The 22,739-nt window shown below is 36.4% G+C and overlaps 1 long non-coding RNA gene across 3 annotated transcripts in view; it reads right to left on the bottom strand.

Annotated features, from left to right (window-relative positions):
- Window positions 1-9,552: 9,552 nt before the first annotated feature.
- LOC139168416 (uncharacterized) overlaps window positions 9,553-22,739 on the bottom strand; it is a 214,343-nt gene continuing 201,156 nt past the window's right edge. For 2 of the 3 annotated variants that reach the window (XR_011559287.1, XR_011559288.1), the window contains exon 4: window positions 20,827-21,505. This is a non-coding gene — a long non-coding RNA (uncharacterized lncRNA). Of the gene's footprint in view, window positions 9,624-20,826; window positions 21,506-22,739 lie in introns of those variants that run through there. The other variant, XR_011559289.1, reaches the window with a different exon arrangement.

Below are 22,739 nucleotides of genomic sequence, written 5' to 3'. Positions count from 1 at the left end.
ATGTCACACCAACACTCCACAGTCTGCATTGGATGCCGATCAGTTTCCGGTCACAATTCAAAGTGTTGGTTATGACCTATAAAGCCTTTCATGGCACCAGACCAGATTATCTCCAGGACCGCCTTCTGCCGCACGAATCCCAGCGACCAGTTAGGTCCCACAGAGTTGGCCTTCTCCAGATCCTGTTGACTAAACAATGTTGTTTGGCGGGACCCAGGGGAAGAGCCGTCGCTGTGGCAGCCCCGACCCTCTGGAACCAGCTCCCCCCGGAGATTAGAATTGCCCCCACCCTCCTTGCATTTCGTAAACTCCTTAAAACCCACCTTTTCTGTCAGGCATGGGGGAATTGAGACATCTCCCCTGGGCCTATACATTTTATGCATGGTATGTTTGTGTGTATGTTTTGCTTTTTAATAAGGGTTTTTTAGTGACTTTTAATTATTAGATTTGTTATACATTGTTTTATTATTGTTGTGAGCCGCCCCGAGTCTGCGGAGAGGGGTGGCATACAAATCTAATAAATAATAATAATAATAATAATAAGAATAGTAATAATAATAATAATAATAATAATAATAATAATAATAATAATAATAATATAGCTGCCTGTTTCACAGAAGAGAAATGCTAAAAACAATTTCTATTCCTATGAGAAATGCAATTGGCCAATGGCTAATAACAATAGTAACTGCTTTATACTAAAGCCCTTCTCCTGGTCACATGACCCAAATCAGAACTATTATTAAGTGAAGAATTCCCTGAAAGAAATGTTCTGTATTCTTTTTCTATCTTGTTTATTATACACCTCCATTTTTTAAATGAATCATCATCCTGGTGGGTTATAGGAGATTTGAACATTAGCAACAGCAGTCTAAACCTTACATCAGTTAATTAAATTAAAATTTGTCCCAACAGGGGTTTAAATTATCTTTTTTTATGAACTAATTGATATACCAGTAGCTGTATTTGCTTTTTGTTGCATATTTTGTACATTATGCAGAAGAGTTTTATAAATTCAACAATGCAGGACAGAATTGCGTGGAAGACAAATTAAGGCGGCTTGGGAGTTATTTGGCCTGAGCAGCTGCTGTGGAACACATTTTGCTATATTTTGGGTCAGAGAAGATGGTTCAGGTGATATAAGGATGATCCCATCTCACAGATAGTGAAATATAAAAGCAAAGATCATTTTAGGTCTCTGTAGGCCACATCATGTGCACAATGCGTGATAACCATAATAGTCTGCTGTCTCTAAATGCCCAATACATTAAAGAATTCTCACTTCACTGTACAGATGGCTGTTGCATTTGTTTTTCATAGCGTTCTTCAATGAATTGTTCCTCACATTATTTACTGCTACATGGGAAATGTTGCGACAGGTACAATACTGCTATTAGTTGAGCTTGACTAATTTTGACCCATACTTACAGAAATGCCAATCTACTTTTGGCTGAATGAAAATTACAGTCCTCGATGCAATGACTGTTGAATTCCATACAAACTTAAAATGTGATTAACCAGAGAACTACAATGTTGAGCTGGAACTTAGATCTTTCTGCATAACTGTTGGAGCAGCTTTTCCACCTCCAGTCAGACTTTTATGAATCTTAACAAACTCAAAGGTTTTAGATATTAAATGTTGAATTGGCAGTAGAATTGTAGGAATAACCTTTGTGTTCTGATAAATGACAGACTAAGCCTGAACTAGCAGTAGAGAATATCTGCAAAAGAGATGGATTTTTTGACAGTATTCAAAAAAGAATAGTATTAAGATCATGGGAATAAAAATAGAAAGAGGAAAGATTGTAAAGAAGAATGGTGAAAATGATGGCCAAATGCTACGAAGTATGGTTAAAGAAATTGGGTTCAGACTAAAGAAGAAGAGGCCAAGGGAAACATGGTAGTAATCAAGTCCAAATACTTGATGGACTATCTATTGTGCTTCGTTGACTGCCAGCTTCTGCCAGTTTGTCAGATGAGTCAGAGAAGATGGAAGGGTTGCCTGCGTTACCTTTGGGGTCTGTGAAAGCCTCTGAGGAACAAGAACGCATCTACTCATGCTCAAGTAAACAGACAGTTGTTTTCTGGACCTGAGCTGACCGAGGGGGAAGAACAGACGGGTCCTTTCTCAGATACACAGAGAAGTGCGGAGAGGATAGCAACATAGGACTGAGGGCAAACTATCCAGGAAAAGGAGAAGAGTAGAGTAGAGTAGAATAGAATAGAATAGAATAGAATTCTTTATTGGCCAAATGTGATTGGACACACAAGGAATTTGTCATTGGTGCATATGCTCTCAGTTCCAGGTTCCAGATAGCATCCAAACTTAAATCAGAGTCCAAATCAAAGTATTCCCCATGTTCCAATTTATTGCTAAAGCCATATTGGCACCTACACTGGGAAACCCAAACCTGACTTTCCCACCCAGTTGAAAGTTCACCTCCCTTGTCCCCTACCTGCAAACTTGCCGTGTTGCCCACTTAGGTTGTGCCAGCGTGGCAACTCCTCCTTCTGCTCCCATACAGGTGGTAGACACAGGATGGCCTTGAACCTCTCAAAAGAATACTATCTTTATTGTTTCTGTTATTTTTAATGCAGAGAATTATTTGTGTTGCTAGCCAGACCACATACCTTTCCGGGTGCGAATAAATAAAAGCCAATCTGTTCTCTGACAACAGTTCCTTCTGTCTAGAAGTCTACAATTTTAAAAGAGAAACATTAGGACAGGGGATGGAAGGCACTCTGGTGCACTTATGCATGTCCCTTACTGACCCCTTAGGATTCAGGAGAGGTCAACAGAGAGGCCAACATTCTGCAGAGTGGTAAGCAAAACCGTGCCTACCAAACAACAATTCATCAAGACCATAAACTCCATTGCCAGAAACTGTATCTATCACAACAAACTTAGATTCAGCCAGATCTATCTCTCCTACAACGTATCCACTCCTGTGAACTCCGTGCGGAACTTAAGAGACGGCTGGATCTTGGAGAAACAAACTTATACATAGATTACCATGTGGAATGCTTCAAAATCAAGACCCACAATCCATCCTACATCTTCCAACCTACCAACTGAGAGTGGGCGTGGCCAGCGCTTGACACATGCTGGCCATGAGTTTGACCGCCGTGCATTAAAACAGTGGTTTACATAGTTCAGTATCCAACCTCAACTTTGCAGGTTTTGAAACATTTCAGTATTGTCCCTTTTAGGAATGGTTGATCAAGCAACCATCTCATAAATTTCTAATAAGCTTCCACAGCTGTTTGATTCTCATCTGCTAAAGGTACCATGAAATGTGACATTTCAAAGGGAAGATGAGGATCGAAAAGGCACCGGGTTGGGTTTTTTTTTAGCTTCTGGAGGGCAGTAATGAAATTACTTCTCCACTTTGAGTGCATGAAATACAGTGGCTCAAGTTCAGTAATTAGCATGCCAGTTTTATTGGGTAACACCTGCTCAAAATTACCATCAGCATAGGATTTTTATAATTAGGAAATGAAACCTTTTTACTTCTTTTGCTTCCCCTAGGTGGCAAATACAATTTGAATGGAAAACTACTTTTTCTTCATTGGCACAAATCTGCAGTTCTGGTCTGTACTCTGTGGGGCTATTTTGTTACCATTCAAAAGTCTAATCATTTGCTTTCACAAAATCATTCTGTATCATGTCAGTGTTTTGGCTCTTGATGTCTTATTATTGATGCAATTTTGAATCTTTTCTCTCTATTTCAAGTGACCTTGGAGACCTTGCCACCATTTTTTTTAAATCCCTTTAAGATATTCCTTTTCAGTCTCAGGTTGTTAATCAAAAATTCTTATCCTCCCCTCTCATCAAATCCTTCAATTAAGCTACTTCATGTTTTGGCTGATATTCAGAAGTCAGAGAGGTACCTGCTATTACAATTAACCAATTAGGTGACAGAATTACCTGTAGAGCTATTTTATTCCTGTAGAGTATTAGTCTGCAGCTGTTTTGTGCTCTTCTTGACATTGACAGATGAATAGAATCAAAATCACATGAAGCAGTAGTACCATTTTATAAAGACTTAGTAAGACCACACCTGTTTTGCATCTTGTTTTGGTCACCACACTACAAAAAATATGTTGAGACTTCTGGAAAAAGTGCAAAGACGACCATCTAAGACTGTTTAAGGATTAAAACATGGGAAAAACAATTGCAAAGGTTGGATTTGGCCATTCTAGAGAAAAGAAGGAATAGGAGGGATATGATGGCAGTATTCCAGTATTTGAAAGGCTGCCATAAAGGGGAGAGGGTCAATTTATTTTCCAAAGCACCAGAGGACAGGGCAAGAAACAATGGATGGAAACCAATCAATCTAGAATTGTGAAGAAGTTTCCTAACAGTGAGAAAAATTAACCAATGGAACAGCTTGCCTTCAGAAGTTGCGAGTACTTCATCACTGGAGGTTTTTAAGAAGAGTCTGGACATCCACTTGAATGAAAGTACAGGATCTACTGCACGAATCCCAGCGGCCGATAAGGTCCCACAGAGTTGGCCTTCTCCGAGTCCCGTCGACCAAACAATGTCGTTTGGCGTGCCCCAGGGGAAGAGCCTTCTCTGTGGCAGCCCTGGGCCCTCTGGAATCAACTCCCCCCAGAGATTAGAACGGTCCCCACCCTCCTTGTCTTTTGCAAGTTACTCAAGACCCACCTATATCGCCAGGCATGGGGGAATTAAGACATCTCCCCCAGGCGTTCTTATATTTTATGTTTGATATGTATGTGTTGTATGGTTTTTAAATTGTTGGGGGTTTTTAATGTAAATTTATTATTAGATTTGCTCCATTGTTGTACTGTTTTTATTGTTGTTGTGAGCCACCCCGAGTCTTCGGAGAGGGTCGGCATACAAATCTAAGAAATTGAAATCTCCTGTTTGAGCAGGGCTTTGAACTAGAAAACCTTCGAGGTGCCTTCCTGCTCTACTCTTATTCTGATATCTCCATGAATGGCTCCTGGGAAATTAATTGTTTCTTAATTGGCACCATGAAAACAGCACAGCAAGTTTTTAGAAAATAAGGATACAATCTGGCCTTGCTGTTTTTCTTCCATTGCCTTAGCTCAAAATCATCTCTTTTCTGCTTGAATATAACTGAGCAACACCTATTCCATATGGTGATCCCTGGACTTCAGCTAATCTATCAGAAACGCTCCCTATGTGAGATGCTATCACATACTTTGGATTGCTTTCTGTTCATGCTTGTCCTTTTTCTCATTTCAAGTCAACATCACAAGCTATTTTTGTACATTTTGGGGAATCACCAACTATCTTTGAGTGTCCATTACATAACTCATCAGAGAACAAAAAGAATGAATCATGTGTAGCACAATTCATCATTCTAGAGATTTCCTTCTGGGAAGACATTCACAATCAATTACTCCAGTGATACAAGACATTTTAAAAAAAAAATCTTTAAGAGAGAAATTGCCAACAGCATCTTTCTCCAGCATGGGGCTCTTAGATGTATTGACTAGAATTGCCAAGACATTTAGGAGTTGAAGAAGAATGACAGAACTTATATTCTCCCATTTATTATGCTATAAAACTCAGCTGTTTTTAAAAAGAATTTAATCAGGATTTTCTGGCAGCTTCTATACAGTCTTGTATATGTGCATGTAGTTGCTGTAGCTAATTTCATATGATGGACTAATTACATAGCCGATGGGCTTTAAAGCAACTATCCTCAACTTCTATTGCTTGGTAGCTGTTCTGTCTGGGTCACTCCAGAAGCCAATACCAACCCAAAAAGAGAAGCCAGACACACTGGTAAAAGGCAAAGGCAGTTTTATAAAATTCAAGAAAAACACAGGTAACAGAAAATGTCCTTACAAACAGGAAAATGCTGTATCTTCAGATATATCCACGAAGGCAAAAGTCCATGCAGCAATACAGAATTCTTGCTGCCAAGCCGAGGCTGTAGATAGCAGACCTACACCTCCCACGGGTCTTCCAAACTGCTGGGCCACAAGCCAGGAACAGACACCGAGAAACAAGACAGGATAACGCAACTCCAAACTGATAACACTCCACATGGCTTCAAGGGCTTGCCTGCCTTTTAAACCCTGCTAAGGAGGACCACACCCAAACCCAGCTGTTCCTAATTCAGTGCTGATAATACTTCTTTAATTGCTCCTTTCTTTGATCTGACCGTCTCTGTCGCATGTCAATGATGGCTTGAGCTTCATCACCTAATGACACCAAACTACTGGCTGGGGAGAGCCCCACCCCCGGGGCTCTCATGCTGTTCTCCTTCATCCCATTCCTGATTTTCCTCTCCCCGTCCGACTGTTCAGCCCCCTCCTCTTCGCTGTCATCCTCCTCCGGGCATGGAGCCAGCGGAGACACAGCCGGTCCCTGAGCAGCCTCAGGCTGAACCACAACAGTAGCCTGCTAGGGTGGAGAGGGAAACCAGCCCATGCAAACAGTGGGCCAGCACATGTGCGCTGGCTCCTGCTGCATGTAGCCCACACCAGGGCACTGCTTATGTGACTCCATCAGTGTGTGTACTAGACCATTGCTCAAGCGACTCAAGCTACGCACATGTGTGTCAGGCAGCTGCTCACATGGCCTTCTTTCGAACAGGCCACAGCCCGGCAGTGGGCTGCGGTCCAAAGTTTGGGTACCCCTGTTTTAAAGAATGGGGTAGTCCTGGGATCTGGATTACCCCCGTCCTATTGGGCTTCTGAAGGCAGTAAAGACCTGGCTTTTCTGAGAGGCTTGGGGCTGTTTTGGTGATAACCAGCGAGATCTGGCCATGAATGGTATGCAAGGGTTTAACTGTATTGTAAATTGTTTTAAAACTGTATTTAGAGGTTTTTGCACTATTATCAATGGTTTATGTTTTTGCTGTGAGCCGCCTAGAGTCCCTGGAGAGTTGAGCGGCATAGAAATTGAAGAAATAAATGCCGGTAAATAATAAATAAATGTGTCAAGGAGCAGCTGAGCTTTGAAAAGCTGTTTTTGAGTGTCCTGTGCATTTTCAAATTTTCATGTTACAAACTGCTATTAAAAATCCTTTCAGTTTCCAAAGTATTTTCTTGTATTAGACTCCAATGTAACTGCAGATAACAATATCATGTCTAGGGTTTTTTTTGTTCTACTTTTTTTTCCTAGGCAGGGCCAAGTGAAAGATTTTACCAGTTATTGACCAGTTATTGGCCTCAATGGAAATGACCCATTTTTGCTCTGCACTGGCTGTTACTCTGCAAATAATCCCTCTATCGCATTATATAAAATATGTACATACTTTAATTTTGACAAACAGTGAAAACTTTGGGGAAATCAATGGAAAAAAAGTAAACGATCTAGAACTGTCAGCAAAATTTACATAGAAGCCATTTTATAGATGATATTCTGCTTCAATCTGAAAAAAAAAATTTACCCAGTAAAGATAATAATAAAAAAAAGACAACTAGGAATTATATCGTATAGCTCACAATTACTGTTTCTTCCTTATGGTGCAATAAACTGCTGAGACAGTAATATAGCTCAGGGCTGTAGTCATCCTTTGAGGAAAGGAGGCTTGGCTTGCATACTTTTCATATTAGGATAATAGTTTTAATATTTCAGAAAGATAGTGCTCAGTTGCAAATACACAGTATATTAGGCTGTTTTAGATTTCTGAACATGCTGCTGTTATGTAAATACATGGTCCAAAAAATAACAATTTATAGATTCATCACATTCTTGTTTAATAGAATAGAATAGAATTCTTTATAGGCCAAGTGTGATTGGACAAAAAAGGAATTTGTCTTTAGTGCATATGCTCTCAGTGTACATAAAAGAAAAAGATACATTTGTCAAGATCATGAGGTACAACACTTAATGATTGTCATAGGGGTCAAAAAATGATTGTCATAGGGGTCAAATAATGATTGTCATAGGGGTCAAATAATGATTGTCATAGGGGTCAAATAATGATTGTCATAGGGTTCAAATGAGGAAATAAGCAATATTAATAAAAATCTTAAGGATACAAGCAACAGATTACAGTCATTCAGTCATAATAATAAGTGGGAGGAAATGAGTGATAGGAATGATGAGCAAAAACTAGTAGTAATAGTAGTGCAGACTTAGAAAATACAGTGTTGAGGGAATTATTTGTCTGAGGGATTATTTGTTAAGCAGAGTGATGACATTCAGGAAAAAAACCCTGTTCTTGTGTCTAGTTGTCTTGGTGTGTAGTGCTTTGTAGCGACATTTTGAGGGTTTGAAACAGTTTAGGTCCAGGATGCAAGGGGTCAGTAAATATTTTCACTGCCCTCTTTTTCACTCGGGTAGTATACAGGTCCTCAGTGGAAGGGAGGTTGCCAGCAATTGTTTTTTCTGCAGTTGGTCTTCTTGGGTTGCAGAACCAAACCAGCATGACACATAGATTTTGGACAACATTAGAAGGTCTGCATCATTTATTGATTTGAGGATTTGTGCCTCCTTATTTGGAGGGTCACATGCATTAGAGAAAAAGAAGTACTGTATTACATAGGGCACATTTTTAAATAAAATTAATATATGGTGTCATTTTACATGGATGTGAAAATCAATACATGATTACAATAATTAAATGGAAATATATCTCATTGATTTTGTTCAGTCCAATGTCTAACCGAAGACTATTTTTCCCCTATTCTCTGGATAATGCTTGAAGTCAGTTTTGTATTGGATATTTCTGATATCAATCTTTTTCTTTCTTCCCACCTTGATTTTATCTTGGAATTCTGTACATTTGACGCAGTGGTTAGAAAGCAGTACTTCAGGCTAACTTACTGCTCACTCCAGTTCGATCTTGAATGACTCATGGTTGACTCAGCATTTCACCCTTCTGAGGTTGGTAAAATGAGAACCTAGATTGTTAGAGGCAATATATAGACTTTGTCCCCTCAATATATTTCAGGGGACTGTAAAGCACTATAAAGTGGTATATCGGTCTAAGTGCTATTGCTATTTTTATAATGGAAATCAACCTGCTGTTTTCACATCTAGGCAGATGTGGTTGCTTGATATGCACATATTCTTATTTATACATTAATTGCTTGATTTGTAGCTTGGAACTGTGATGAACCATAGTAGTTAACAGAATTAACTCTGCAGGATCAGCATTGTGGTTGGCTTCTTTAAAGTACTTGTCAAGCTCAATTCTTTAATAAAGGGCCTATTGCTAACTATCAGGAATCACTAGCTCTGCTGTACTGTACTTCCATATGACATTATGTTACTGCTATGTTCATCCCCTTTGATTGGTGCAGAAGGTGAATGCCTCTGAGCAGCTTATGCTGCAAGCCAATTCTTTTAAACTGCATTTTCTTTCCCCCTTTTCCTTTGGGCAGCTGGGCAGAGAATGACCAAATGTCAAGAAAAAAGAAATCTGGGAAGGCACTGAGAGATCACTAAGAATCCAATACCACCTGACTCTGACATTGTTTTTTCTTAAAATATAAGCTGCTCAGTTAATCAAGGAAGTTCAGTTACAGAACATCCTCTTTCTCAGTACTCACACATACAAAATAGCCCACAAATACCTGTACACAGACACACTTACCTGAATAGTTTGATATCCCATGCATTGAACCTTAAATGATGTCTTCCCAATATTGATGATAACCAGGATCTATGAGAAAATATAGGAAAGAACAAGTAATATCTTTGCCTTTGGCAAGCATCTAGGATAAGTGGTGTTTGGGGAAAACAAAATGTTTGCTTCAAGAGTAAACAGTACTTTTCAGCTGAAATAAGAACATCGTACAGACTATCAGCACAGAAAAGATGTATAAAATGAATTCTTCTTGGAAATGTCAGTGTTACACATTACACATAAGCTAACCCTTATTAAAAGATGCAGCATCCCTCTGTCCTAGAATAGTGTATATGCTAGATAAAATGGCATATTCTTTAGATCCTCCTTCATTATGATGCATGCAAAGAGTAAAGATAGTAATATAAATAGTGCTTAACTTATAAATATTGGTTTAATGACTTGAGGGTGCTGCAAAGTCCCTGAGGGGAACAATGTCTTCAGAGGGACTTAGAGCAACCCCAGCCATGGGAGGGTCACTCACGAACGCGAATCCTATTAAGAAGACTTGGACACATCTCTCTCTGGGTGAAATGACACAGTATTGAGCAGTGCACCTCCTTTTATTGGGGGAATATGCAAATATACATGTCAAGTGATATACAAACATCCAATAATGTAACTCTAAGATATGACACAACTTTCGAGTCCTTCCCATATCCATATGGCACGTAACTAGTTTCTACCAAGCAAATGTCTCTCATGGCCAATTTCCTGGGACCTTTTGTTGTTTAACACAGCTATCTCCTGTTTACCACAAAGCAAGGTCTTTTATCACAGCCTTCGTCCTGTTTACCCCAGGCAATGTAAATTGCGTCTTTTGATCACACAGTTCTTTTCCTGTTGACACATTCTTGTTATCCGATGAGAGTTCTGAATTGTTTTTATGGCCAGTTTCCTTAAGCAGATTTCACCAGAAGTTCAGACTTATCTTATGTGATTTTTACGTACAGTCCTGTCCTGGCTAATGGAATAAAAGTGTATAAGGCATTTATGCTAGAAATACAGATATCAATCCTATCCTAACATTATGCTATATCAGTCAGCCACAGTGACTGCTTGAAGTTACAACAACACTGAAAAAAGTGACTTATGTTTTTCACACCCGTTGCAGTATTCCCATGGTCACTTGAGCAAAGGTTGGATATGTGACAACTGGTTTATATTTATCATGGTTACCATGTTCCAGGGTTAGGAGGGCTTTGTGAGCTTTCTGACAAGCAAAGTCAATGGGGAAGCCAGATTCACTGTGTTTTTAACTTACCAACTGCAGCAATTCATTTAACAACTATGGCAAGAATGGCTATAAAATGGGTCAAAACTCATTTAAAAGCTGTCTCGCTTAGCAACAGAAAATTTGGGGTTAGTTGGGGTTGTAAGTCAAGGACTACCTGTATGTGCAGTGGTCTCCAACCTTTTGGGCACCAGGCACCAGTTCTGTGAAGAGAGATTTTTTCATAGACTAGAAGGGGTTGGTTTCATGTGCAGCTTACATTCCATGTATAGGGCCTTCACCTTATTTGCTCGGTCCAGTTTCTAGCATGCCTATGGCCCAGTGCTGGTTCACAGACTGCAGGGTTGGGGATCTTTGCTGTATATGCATTTAGAACATTATCTACAGATCCAAGTGAAAAAGCTACCATATATGCAGTTTTGGAAATGGACTGCTATTTGTTAATGACACTTGTAAGAAAATGAATGGCTACATATATTTCTTTTGTCGCAAAATCTCTTTGGTCTCTAAAAGATTTGTTATATTGTCAGGATGGATTCCCTTTCCAGAGGATAAAGTAGTTATTTCTTTCTCAGTTTCATGAGTCTCATTAAGATATTCATAGAATTATAGCTAGGGCAAAAGAAGTAAAATGCATTGGCCTGCCAAGTTTGCTGAAACAAAAAGGATGGTTGGTAATTGTTTTGTATGTGCTCAGAATGCCTCTAGAAATAACAAAAAGGGGAAAAACGTCTATTAAATCATAAGATCTTCTTGCATTCCCAGAGGAAATATTTGGCATAATTTTTTTTTTCATCATTTGGTTTATTTTCATTTTGCAATTGGTTATTTTTCCAAATCCACTGAAGTTTTCTATCTTTATGATAAAACAGCAAGAACTATAATTGTTAAACATAGTATTTGTGACATTTGCCAATCTGGTTTTACAAAGGGTAGCTCCATGAATCTAGAATATTAACATAAAGGCTGAATAGGAAATTCAATTCAATGTATGGTTCTGGAATGGATTTATACTGATAAGATGGAATACTAGGCTATGCCAGAGATGGGTTCTTACCAGCTCTAACCAGTTCTTTAGAAACGTTAGTAAACTGGTGGTGATGTCACTTGGCTTTTTTTATTTTTTTATTTGTTTTTTTGTTTGATTGATTGATTGATTGATTTCTATGCCATACAAGCAATACAAAGAAGTTGAATATAATCTCTAAAACTAATCCTGTGATAAAATCCATTTATATAAAAAAGCAGTCAAATCTTATACATATGCACCATTCATAAAGTATGGCCATGAAATATGTACAATTCATGGGGCCCAGGCCATTTAGCCATTATCACATGCCTGCCCTCCTCCCTCGAGGTCAACAAAAATCCTGATGCAACCCTCAATGAAATCAAATTTGACACCCCTGCTCTAGAGCATGGGAATTTGGCATGGAAATCCCATCACTGGGTCCAATTCCAAGTTCCTGCCTAGCTAGTGAGGAGATGAGGGTAGTGCAGGTATGTATTTCATGCAGATGATTATAATGATCACTTGATGGAGAATTGGGATGGACAAGATGGAGATGTAAAATGTATGTACAGTATATAGATAATTTATGGATATTAGAGCTTTAAGGCAAATATTGATGCAATAATTAAGGGTTTCTGAGTGTATATAATAGAAGATATATCTTCCATCTTTAGGTGCTATGTACGTTTTGTCCTTTTTTAATGTGTTTTATAAATAAAAAAATATTCTAAAAAAAAGAAGAGATTGGATAACCATTTGTCTGAAGGGGTGTGGGGTTCCTTACTAAGCAGGGGATTGAACTAATCATAGACGTATTACTTTGCCAATAGGATTGACAATTTATTTCTTTTGAAAATGGGTATTGGTAAACACATGATCAGTAGTAGCCAGTATCTGGAGTCAAAATTCCACCATTGTTTATCTAGAATAGATGGAACCTTGATAGTTGTTAGGCCCTTTAGAGATGATAATTATAGTCAGTTGTGAAATTATTTAATAGAAGGTTGAGGAATGAAAACAATGGATCCTTTAATGACTAACAAAAAAGTGTAGTATCTGTTTTTCCATTTATAAAGCGTGCTCTGAGAACTAATCCACTGTTACACAATTTAAAGTTGATGCTAAATCAATACCCAGCCAATTCTCACAGTTGGACTGTGTAGTTGATCCAACACTGCCTTAAAAAAATTATTTCCATGTGGTCATTACTAGTTATTGTAAACTAATAACTAATTAGTTATTAGTAATTAGTTATTAGTTTATGTAAGGAAGTCAAGTATGATTTTGTGTTTTGGACTTTGCATTCAGCACAGATTTACAAGAATCCAGAAGCAGTGGCATAATAATTAAGTCAATTACAAGAAAAGACTTAAAGTCACAGGACAGTTTCAGCAAATAGTGAAATGCTGAATTCTTAACTCCACATCACAGTTGAATATGTAAAAATACAATGACAGAATTATAAAGAAAGTCACAATGCATTTATCTACAGAAATAGAATTTATGTCAAAACAAAAACGTAGCCAAACCCAGCAGTGAACAGAATGTAAAGAAGGAAAGAAAAAGAAATGCAACAATAAGGCACACCCAGAAAGAAACTGTTGGTTACATTGTACACTGATTAAATATTCATTTGTTCACGATTATAAATTTTATTTCTGCAGATTTTTCTAACTCACATTTTATTAATGCCTTTATTCTTCTGCTTGTTGAAATATTTCCACAAATCTTTAGTAATTATTCCTGTTCTAATTTATTTTAAAACACTGTTCACATCTGCAAGATGACTTTGACTCATTGTCAAAAAATAAGAGGCTGATGGTTGGCAGAATCAGAATCATTGTTATGGTGATTAAATATGCTTTTTTATTATATGCCTTTACTGTTATTAAGTGATTTTGAAGGGTTAATCATTAATGATCAGTTTCAGAGAATATTAACAATTTTATATTACATTGTATACATATTATACACCTACAAGTTAATTTTGGATAATTTCTTAGAAGAGAGGCTACCTATCTGTATGTTGGCTTGCAATATTAAACAGCATAATGCTGAAATGCTATATTTTGTACATGACTGTGTATGTAGGTGAAATCCTATAAAAAGAATTCAAACAATCCAAACTTTGAATGATGCCATATTAAAATGTTATTAAGTATTATGTGCTTTAGATTACTTCATTAAACTTAATCTTCGGTATATTAGTATGATTTCTTTAGGCTGTTTAGAGTTAGAATGAGTGATGGATTGAAAAAGTTGGATATTCTGCTGATTAACAGGAGTTAGTAGAAAGATGAGTTTCCCCTACCCTAGTAATTATTTGTCCATGCAAGAAGGGTGGGTCATACATTTTCTAAGAAGAATAGAAGATATTGTTAAAAGTAAGGGAGATGAAAAGAGATTCTGGCATCCCTACTGAAAACATAGCTTTGAAAATTAAGTGGGAAATACCGCATGTGATATTGCTATGTAAAACAAGCTTGATATTGGAAAAGTTTAAAAGGATAGCATTGAACCTAGATTAGACATGGTTGATAATTGGAACAGTGGATTGGAACAGTGGAAAAATTTAGAGGAATTAGGGAAAATGCAGAAAAGACTAATTTAATTGGGACACTTGTCTCAAAACTTAACAGCAAACTATCATGTTTAAAGCTTTTAGATATTTGGTATAAGCTGGAATAGGGAAAAGAACTTTCAAGAATCTCTTGTTCTATCTATCCTAACAACAATGAAAACCATTCGTGAAATTGCTCCCAAGCCTGCAATCAGTCTTAAAGGTCTCCCAACCTTCTATCTTTACCAGCTGATATTAAATTAAATCAAAACAGAGTTATTTTGAATTTCATTGTGTGCATTCTTCTTTTTCGATCTTATCTGTAACTTCATTTGTATATTCTCCCTTAATGTCTTTCTCATTCCTTCCCTATTCTTGAGGCTAGCTCTATGTGTACCGTATTTTCAATAAAATGAAGGAACATGATATCCCACAAATATTTTCTCTCTTGTTGTTTTCTTCTCCCCTTCCTTCCTTTTTGGAAGAATTATTTTCAATTCAGGTTGACTTCTTTGGAAACAATATTGTTCCATAGAATAATTCATTTGATAATGAAATGCTGAATAATGGATGGTTTCAGGAGAAGAAAATATATGCATATTTTCAAGGTTGAATTGTGGAGTCCTTGGCATTCTCTGAGTATAATTGTTTGCTTATAGACATTTTGTTACCTGTCTAGGTAACATCAATAGGCCATTCTGTGTTTTGGGTTAAGCCATTGATGCTTATTACTTTACTAATCCCTGAAGATTAAACTACTGGTACCATATTTCCATCTGATTAGATGTCAGATAGAAATGGGCTAAGCCTAAGAACTGGATGCATTTGTTAATATATAATTTTAAAAAATGCTACCTTCCAATTGTAAACAAACAGCCACTAGTGACATTGGTTTGGTAGTACCAAAGCTGTTGGAATTTTGAATGCAGACGCAGCTTTTTAAAAATCTATTTTAGCTTTTTAATTTTAAAAAAATGTTTACAATAAGGTGATTAATTACCAAGTTTAATAAAGAACATGCTTTGCCTACAGTTGCTTTATAGTTTGGTCAAATAAAGTACTAGGATTTTCCTCCACCATCCATTTTATGTTGTAGGAAAGAAACAATCTTTGTAACAATGCAGAAAGTATGTTCTTAATTTGTGTTGGATTTGTCTTGAATATTTTCTTTCATCATCTTTCCCATTAGATGGTGTAACAGCTTTGCTACTGAAGAGCATGGCATCTGCAATTTGTCCTTCCAAATTTTGCTACAAGAAAGTTGGTAAAGGAGAGTAACATAAAATGCTTCAATGACCAGAGAAAATTATGAAGTGAAAAGAGAAATCCATGCACACAGACAGACACACACACACAGATATTTTTGCCCATAAAAATCCAGATTTGTTCAGGCAATTTGATGTTTTACTATCTAGACAAGTACTTTCACTTAGCAATTTAAAAGCACATTATATCCTTCTCATTCAAAACGGCCCTTTTATGACTAGGGTCATTACAAAACGCTGACATTAAAACAGAGTTTCTTGAAGAGGTGGCTAAACCTCTTGATGTGCTAAAAGCAAAAGAACTTTAAAAAAACACATTATATCTTCATTTATGTTGTTTTGGATTCTACCTGAATAAAGTTTTACAGCCCATCAGCTAGTGCACTGTTGAAATGTTCATGAAATGAACAGGTACTAGAACTGATCCAGTTAAAGCAAAAGGCAAAAAAGCAAGGATTGGATGCGTTCCATATAACTACTTGACCATGGTGTTTTTCTATCTAGAATATTAGTTTATCCTGGTGCTCTTTTTCACTTCACAGTTGGAGCTTATCAATGAATCCTTGTGAAGGAAAACTGGGCTTGATTCAATCTGAAAATGAAGAAAATGACAAAGAAGTGGCTTCCTCCAGAATGCTAGTGACGAGACTTTGTGTTATATCACCATTCAGACTGTGCAAAGATGCCATGAACATCTTTAACAGGTATCTGAGAATCTGACAAGGTAAAACAAGAGCAAATTCAATGCTAAATGTCAATAAACACATGATCACCTAAACAACAGTCCAGTGGTTTCTATTGCTCCCCATGTAAGAGTTGGTTTGTGATTCAAGAGTTTTCCTGGATTCATAGTTCAAGCAACAGCTGGAAGTTGTAGCCATTTGGATGTTCAACAGCTTCAGCTGGTACATCAATTGTGACTTTGTTTAGATATCAGTAAGTAACATTCCATTCATAACTTATTTGGTTTGCTGCCATATGATCTACTGGTTTTAGAGATCTACGGAAACTGGAAGAAGGTACAAAACCTGGTACTAAGAACAATTTTTCAAATGTAGAATGACATCCATATTAAAGTTGCTGCACTGGTCATTAGTATATTGGACCCTGCTTGAAGTACTATTTGTTGTTTTAACAGCTCAAAATGAAAACAAACAGAAAACATAGTCAGTGATTTGATGAGACTGAAACTACTCATCTTATGATATATATATGATATATTAAATGTCCCTTTTTGAGGAAGGAAGGGAGGGAGGGAGGGAGGGAGGGAGGATGGATATAAAGTGACTTATTCACAACACAATGACTTAATACACTGAACACATACATTTGTTGGTTATTTTGATTCTGTTATTTTGTCATCAATATAAATCAAAATATTGTTGAATATTAAAATTAGCTTAACAATAAAGTAACAATAAAGCTTATCTTAAATATTCTTCTTTATTTAAGTTTTTAGGATATTTCATCCTTCTCTTGAAAAGCATAAATTAAAAACGAATATTTTTGTTGTTTCTGCAACATTTTTGGTAAACTGGTGTGCCTTTGATGTCAACTAACATCTCTTTAGTAGTATTTCTTTTGGATGGAAACATTGTTAATAATTTATGTTCCTTTTATTGTTTGCTGGTGTAATAAATTTAACAAAAGCAACCAAGCTTTATTTCTTTAGGGACCTGTCAAGATAGATATTAACAACATATTGTTCTTTCTTTTATCTCATCAGAATTCCATATTAGTACAAATCAGACAATGCTTCCTGATCCATAAATGAGTTGAATATGAAAATTGGTTTCCATCAAGTTCATTGGACCTGACGGGTCTGTTGCCATGCTAGCACATTTCCCAGTACAGATCAGTTAGAGTGGCTTCTCCTGTTGCTGTAAAAAACTCATTAAAAAAGTTAAAGGTACACACATTTTCATTAACATTCACATGCAGCTTGTCTTTAAGCATACATCTAAAATGCTAAAAGAAACATTATGCCCCAAATCATAAGTTAAATAAAATATTATTTATAGTGATATTGTGAATACATTGCCAAATGCTTGTTCATTTTATTGTTCGGGTGCTAATGGACCTCCAGCCCATTTCTTTGAGTGTTTATTTAAGTACTATAACAATTGGACTTGAACTAGACAGCCTTCCAAAAGAAGCCATTCAAACCAGGCACTTGACCAGGACTGAAATTCAGCAGGTTCTGGACAACTGGTAACAGAAATTTTGAGTAGTTTGGGAAACCGTGAAATACCACCTCTGTCTGGCCCCAGAGTGGGCTGGGAATAGAGATTTTGTATTATACTTCATGCCCACCAAGGAACGCCGACAAAACTGGTAGTTAACATTTTTGAATTTCACCCCTGCACTTGACCCTGAATATCTTTAATTCCATTATCCTCAAACAGCTCTTGAACCACAGTCATTCTAAGCCTGGAAGATATAGAGGACTCTGGAGGGGCTATTTTAGTATTGAACCAGCTCATTGTTTCTAATCCGTTTCCTTTCAAACACTGAAAGAATTCTGTTCAAGGACACAATATTTCAATATTTGTATTTTTAATTGAAACTAAATTTAACACTTGCATCCTGAACTTGAAGTTAAAATGAGGTCAACCCAACTGAAGTAGATGTTGGTCTGAAATAAAATATATTGACAGATTTTTATTTGCACTGAATTGCAATGAGAAATTCCTTGACAAAATGCACTTAAGAGAGCTATTTTGGCATCAATATACTTGGCACTTAGCACATCAAACAGCCTGCACTAAATTAAATTGGTGCATCTACTGATCTGTCTTTTGTTCACTGGTGTTTTTTTTTATGATGGTCAGAGCACAAAGCTCAGCCATGTCTCATTGATAGGAAATATTTTGTCTTCAGAGAATTACAGATTCGATCTTCAATATAAGATTTGAAGTTGTTCTGCCAAGTCCTTAGGAAACTGTTGATGGTCAAATTAATACTGAACTATGCGTCAGACCCTGTAACATGTTAATAAGACAACTTTCATATTCAAGCTTAATGGGAATAATTGCAGTTCTTTTTAAAATGGAGATTGCAGTTCAATTTTTATCTCATATGGTTTAGTGAATTAAGAGAAATTATATTAGCAATATATTAATATTGAGCGACATATTTAGCTAGCTTTAGGCTTTGGCCATAGTTGGAAATAAGCTTCATAGATACAGAGCATGCTTAGATTTGATTTTTTTTTGTAGAATTAGATCTACAAATTGAAAACCTAGAATCCCACCTGATTGCTTATAGAAACAATCAAAAGTGTTTTCTTTTTTATAGTTGCTATTATAGCTATTACTTTGACAAAGCAATGAGGTAAAAGTAAACCTAGTGGTCATCAGTTGGGTAGACATCAATAGCCTATTATTCAGTCTAAAATTATGCTATTATGACCTATAAAGCCCTACATGGCATAGGACCAGATTATCTCCGAGACTGCCTTCTGCCACATGAAACCTAGGGCCCAATGAGGTCCCACAGAGTTGGTCTTCTCAGGGTCCCATCAACCAGACAATATCGGCTGGCGGGGCCTAGGGGAAGAGCTGAGGTTTTATGGTTTTGTTTGATAACAGATGAGATAGTGGAAGAAAATATAATTTGTTAAATTTACATTTAAATTTTAATACTTATGAGAAGGAGGAGGTAACTTGTTTATGTATTTGTTTTCTTTTCCTTACTATATTCTAATTTTTCTTTCTTTTTATTTTTCTTCATGTTTTTCTCTTTCTCCTTTTCTAGATATTCTATTTTTTCTTTCTTTTCTTGCCTTCTATTCTATTCTTTTATTTTTTTAGTTTGTATCAGTTTGTATTGTTTTAAATTATAATTTTAATAAAATCACTATTTTTAAAAGCTTTAAAATAATGACTTCCTGAAAAATATATACTTTGTGAAGTTATAAAGTATACTTTTTGTGAATTCTCAAGAATTGAAAATATTTTCAGAAGCATTTTTTTCCAATTACGAAGAAATTTATTATATATTTATTTATTAGATTTCTATGCCACCATTCTCGAAGAGACTCAGAAATGACTTTTTAATGTCCAATTTATAATTAACATAACTGTGCCCCAAAATTCCATTCTGCATAACTCTATTTACCTTCTTCAAGTATTACATTTTCATTGCTTGGTAACATAGAATATTGTAGTTGGGTCTTAACTTCACTTTCTTTCATCTTTACATTTCCTAGTAACTGCTAAGAGGAGATGCTTCGCACAGCAGCATTATATCCATACACATCCCATTCATCTTATTTGTGTGACAACAATAAGAGCATTCAGAGCAGATTTTATAGCTAGATACTAAGGAGGTTTTCTGGGTTACTTGCCTTAAGACTAAACTCATTCTGATTGTGATAAATGTTGACAAGGGTATTTTTTTATAGGTATCATCTCACTGCTCTGATGGAAAATAATATGGGTTATTGAGATGTCTGTATTATTTCAAGTCAGAACATTTGTATTTATATCCTGTTCTCAGACATAGTTTGAGATTTAAAATTTCTTACGGTGTTCAGAACTTTCTCAATACATTGATACAGTTTACATAAATTATAGCAATAACAGAGAAACAAAGTTTTCTGAAAGGGACAAAGAGGGAATAGCCATCATTGTAAGAATGAATAGAATATTCTGCTACACCTCCAGCCAGAATTACCCTTGTAAATAGCATATTAGTCTTTTTATTGCTGTTTGCATAGTTGCAAAAAAAAATGCCAAGGTATTTTATAAAGCTGTAAAATAGTTGAACTAAGCAATAAAATGGTAAAATGGTATTAAGACAGAAACAAATTTATTTTTAGTGTCAGGATTTCCTTTCCTGAATAGAAACCATTTGTTGTATAATCAGTTTATACACAACCAGCTGCTAATGACGTTTAAACTATCATTAAAGATAATTCAATGTGTATGCATTTTTCATCTCTGCCTTTAAGATGATGATGATGATGGTGATGGTGATGATGATATTTTTATATGCTACCCAAATTTCAGGAAACTCTGGGCAGTTTACAAATGTTAGAAATCTTTCAAAACAAAGCAAAATACAAAAACAGCACAGAATAAATTAAGCTTGTTTACATGCACAATGAATTCATATAAAAACAAAGAGAACTAAAATCTGGAAAATGGACACAGAATATTATAAAGGTGGTAAGCTTATTGTTTTATCTTGTTTTGTTTTTAAAAGAAACTGGATCTTACTAAATTTTTACCATTGCTTCGGACTTCATTTTGTAAGTCCCATTGAAGGAAATTAAGTATTTTAAAATATGAAAATGAATGATGAGATAATAATTCTTAACATGCAAATGTAAACATGTTGTTTAGCCAAAGCAGCTGCTATAGCCTATTCCCTTCATTCTATTTTTTTTCTTGAAAGGTTGAAAATATTTCTCCTTTGTACGTTCTATAATGCAACTTCCGAGATTGCCCAAGTAAGCAAGATCTGATTTACACATTGATCAAGTTAACAACTTTCCGTAAGAAGAAATTTATACAAGAAAGGAAATAATATGTAAAATAGGTCTGGAAAAATGAAAATGGATTCTTAAAATTACTATCTGTTCCCTTCCCCCATTCTATGGTTTTTTGAATTGAGCTATATTGTCTGAGAAGAGAAAATGCGCCATCAGAGGTCAAGATTCAAAAGAGTTAATCACAATTCTACTAGCTTATCTGGGTGGTGCACAGAATCAGGTAAAGCTTAGAAACCCTTGACTGTAGGCAACCAATCAGAAATAAGAAGGTGCTTTATCTGAGGGGATAAAAGGGGTGAGGCCAGCCTTCCATTTTGCTTTATTTTCTTTTGCCTCTATATGATCTCCACCTGCAGAAAAATGGGATAATGAGAAGGAAATACCATTAATAGAAACGTGGAAATAAAAATAAATTAGGATATTTTTGTTCATATACTTTATGGACTGATCTGAGCTATTTCTTAGTATACCTAAGCCTATTTTGTGTTATTTTTTTACAGTGGAGGTGAATGTGCTTGTGCTTTATAGTAAGTTAAAGGCTGCAGGGCTTATATTTTTATTTCCTTTCTTTCAGTTTTTAACTTTGAAATCCTTAACCTCCCCCTCTCAAGGTTAATTCCTGGAAACTCCATGGACTAGTCCCTTTAATTTTCTTAGCACAATTTTTGAAAGAGGCTTGCTGCTGTCTTCTCCCATAGACCTGAGTCAGAGCGTGTGGTCCATGTCAGAATTCACATTCTTTGTTGAAATGTGAAGCCGAAGAAGTTTTCAGGGATATCAACAATAGTGCCATTTTGGAAGATGCCAGAGAGGGGTCCAAGACCATTGACTGCATAATCCTGAACTGGATGGTGAAGTGAAAGATAAGGGTCAGGGCAGATACAGTCTAAACTGATTACAGGGTGTATCTGTTAGGTTTATAGACTTAGACTGGAGAGTTTCCATTCAGTATAAGCAAATAAACTTGAGAGGATCTCACTCTGTGGTCTTTAGGTTTTGGGCCTGACATATTTAGAAACAAAGAAATACAGAAGATTGACAGCAGAAAAAGATCTCATGGTCCATCTAGTCTGCCCTATTTCCGGTATTTTATCTTAGGATCGATATATGTTTATCTCAGGCATGTTTAAATTCAGTTACTGTGGATTTACCAACCACGTCTGCTGGAAGTTTGTTCCAAGCATCTACTACTCTCTACTGTTCCAAGTATCTACTACTATTTTTTAGCCTTAACTGCTAAACCAAAGTGGCTCTCAACCTTAATCTACCTTTTGAACAATTTCTAGCTCCTAAAAGTGGGGGACATAGTAGACAAGGCTCTCCTTCTAGATCCTACCCACCAAAGCCTTTGACCAAAATAATCTATAGCATGTCTGAATGAATGGGGAAGGCCTATGGCATTGGGATGACACAGTCCCTCAGATAAGAACCTAGAGTCACCTCTAAGCAAAATGGGTGAGGTATAAGTTGAATGAATGAATGAATAAATGACCTAGTCTAGTCCCATTATATGAAGTTGGTTCCTTCTAGAGAAAGATGCAGAGATCTATAAAGGATGGTGTTGGCATTGTTGAGACAGACTGG

This window comes from Erythrolamprus reginae, chromosome 5 (assembly GCF_031021105.1).
Source record: "Erythrolamprus reginae isolate rEryReg1 chromosome 5, rEryReg1.hap1, whole genome shotgun sequence".
In the NCBI taxonomy this organism is placed as follows: Eukaryota; Metazoa; Chordata; class Lepidosauria; order Squamata; family Dipsadidae; genus Erythrolamprus; species Erythrolamprus reginae.
This window is presented reverse-complemented; position numbering and strand designations above follow the sequence as displayed.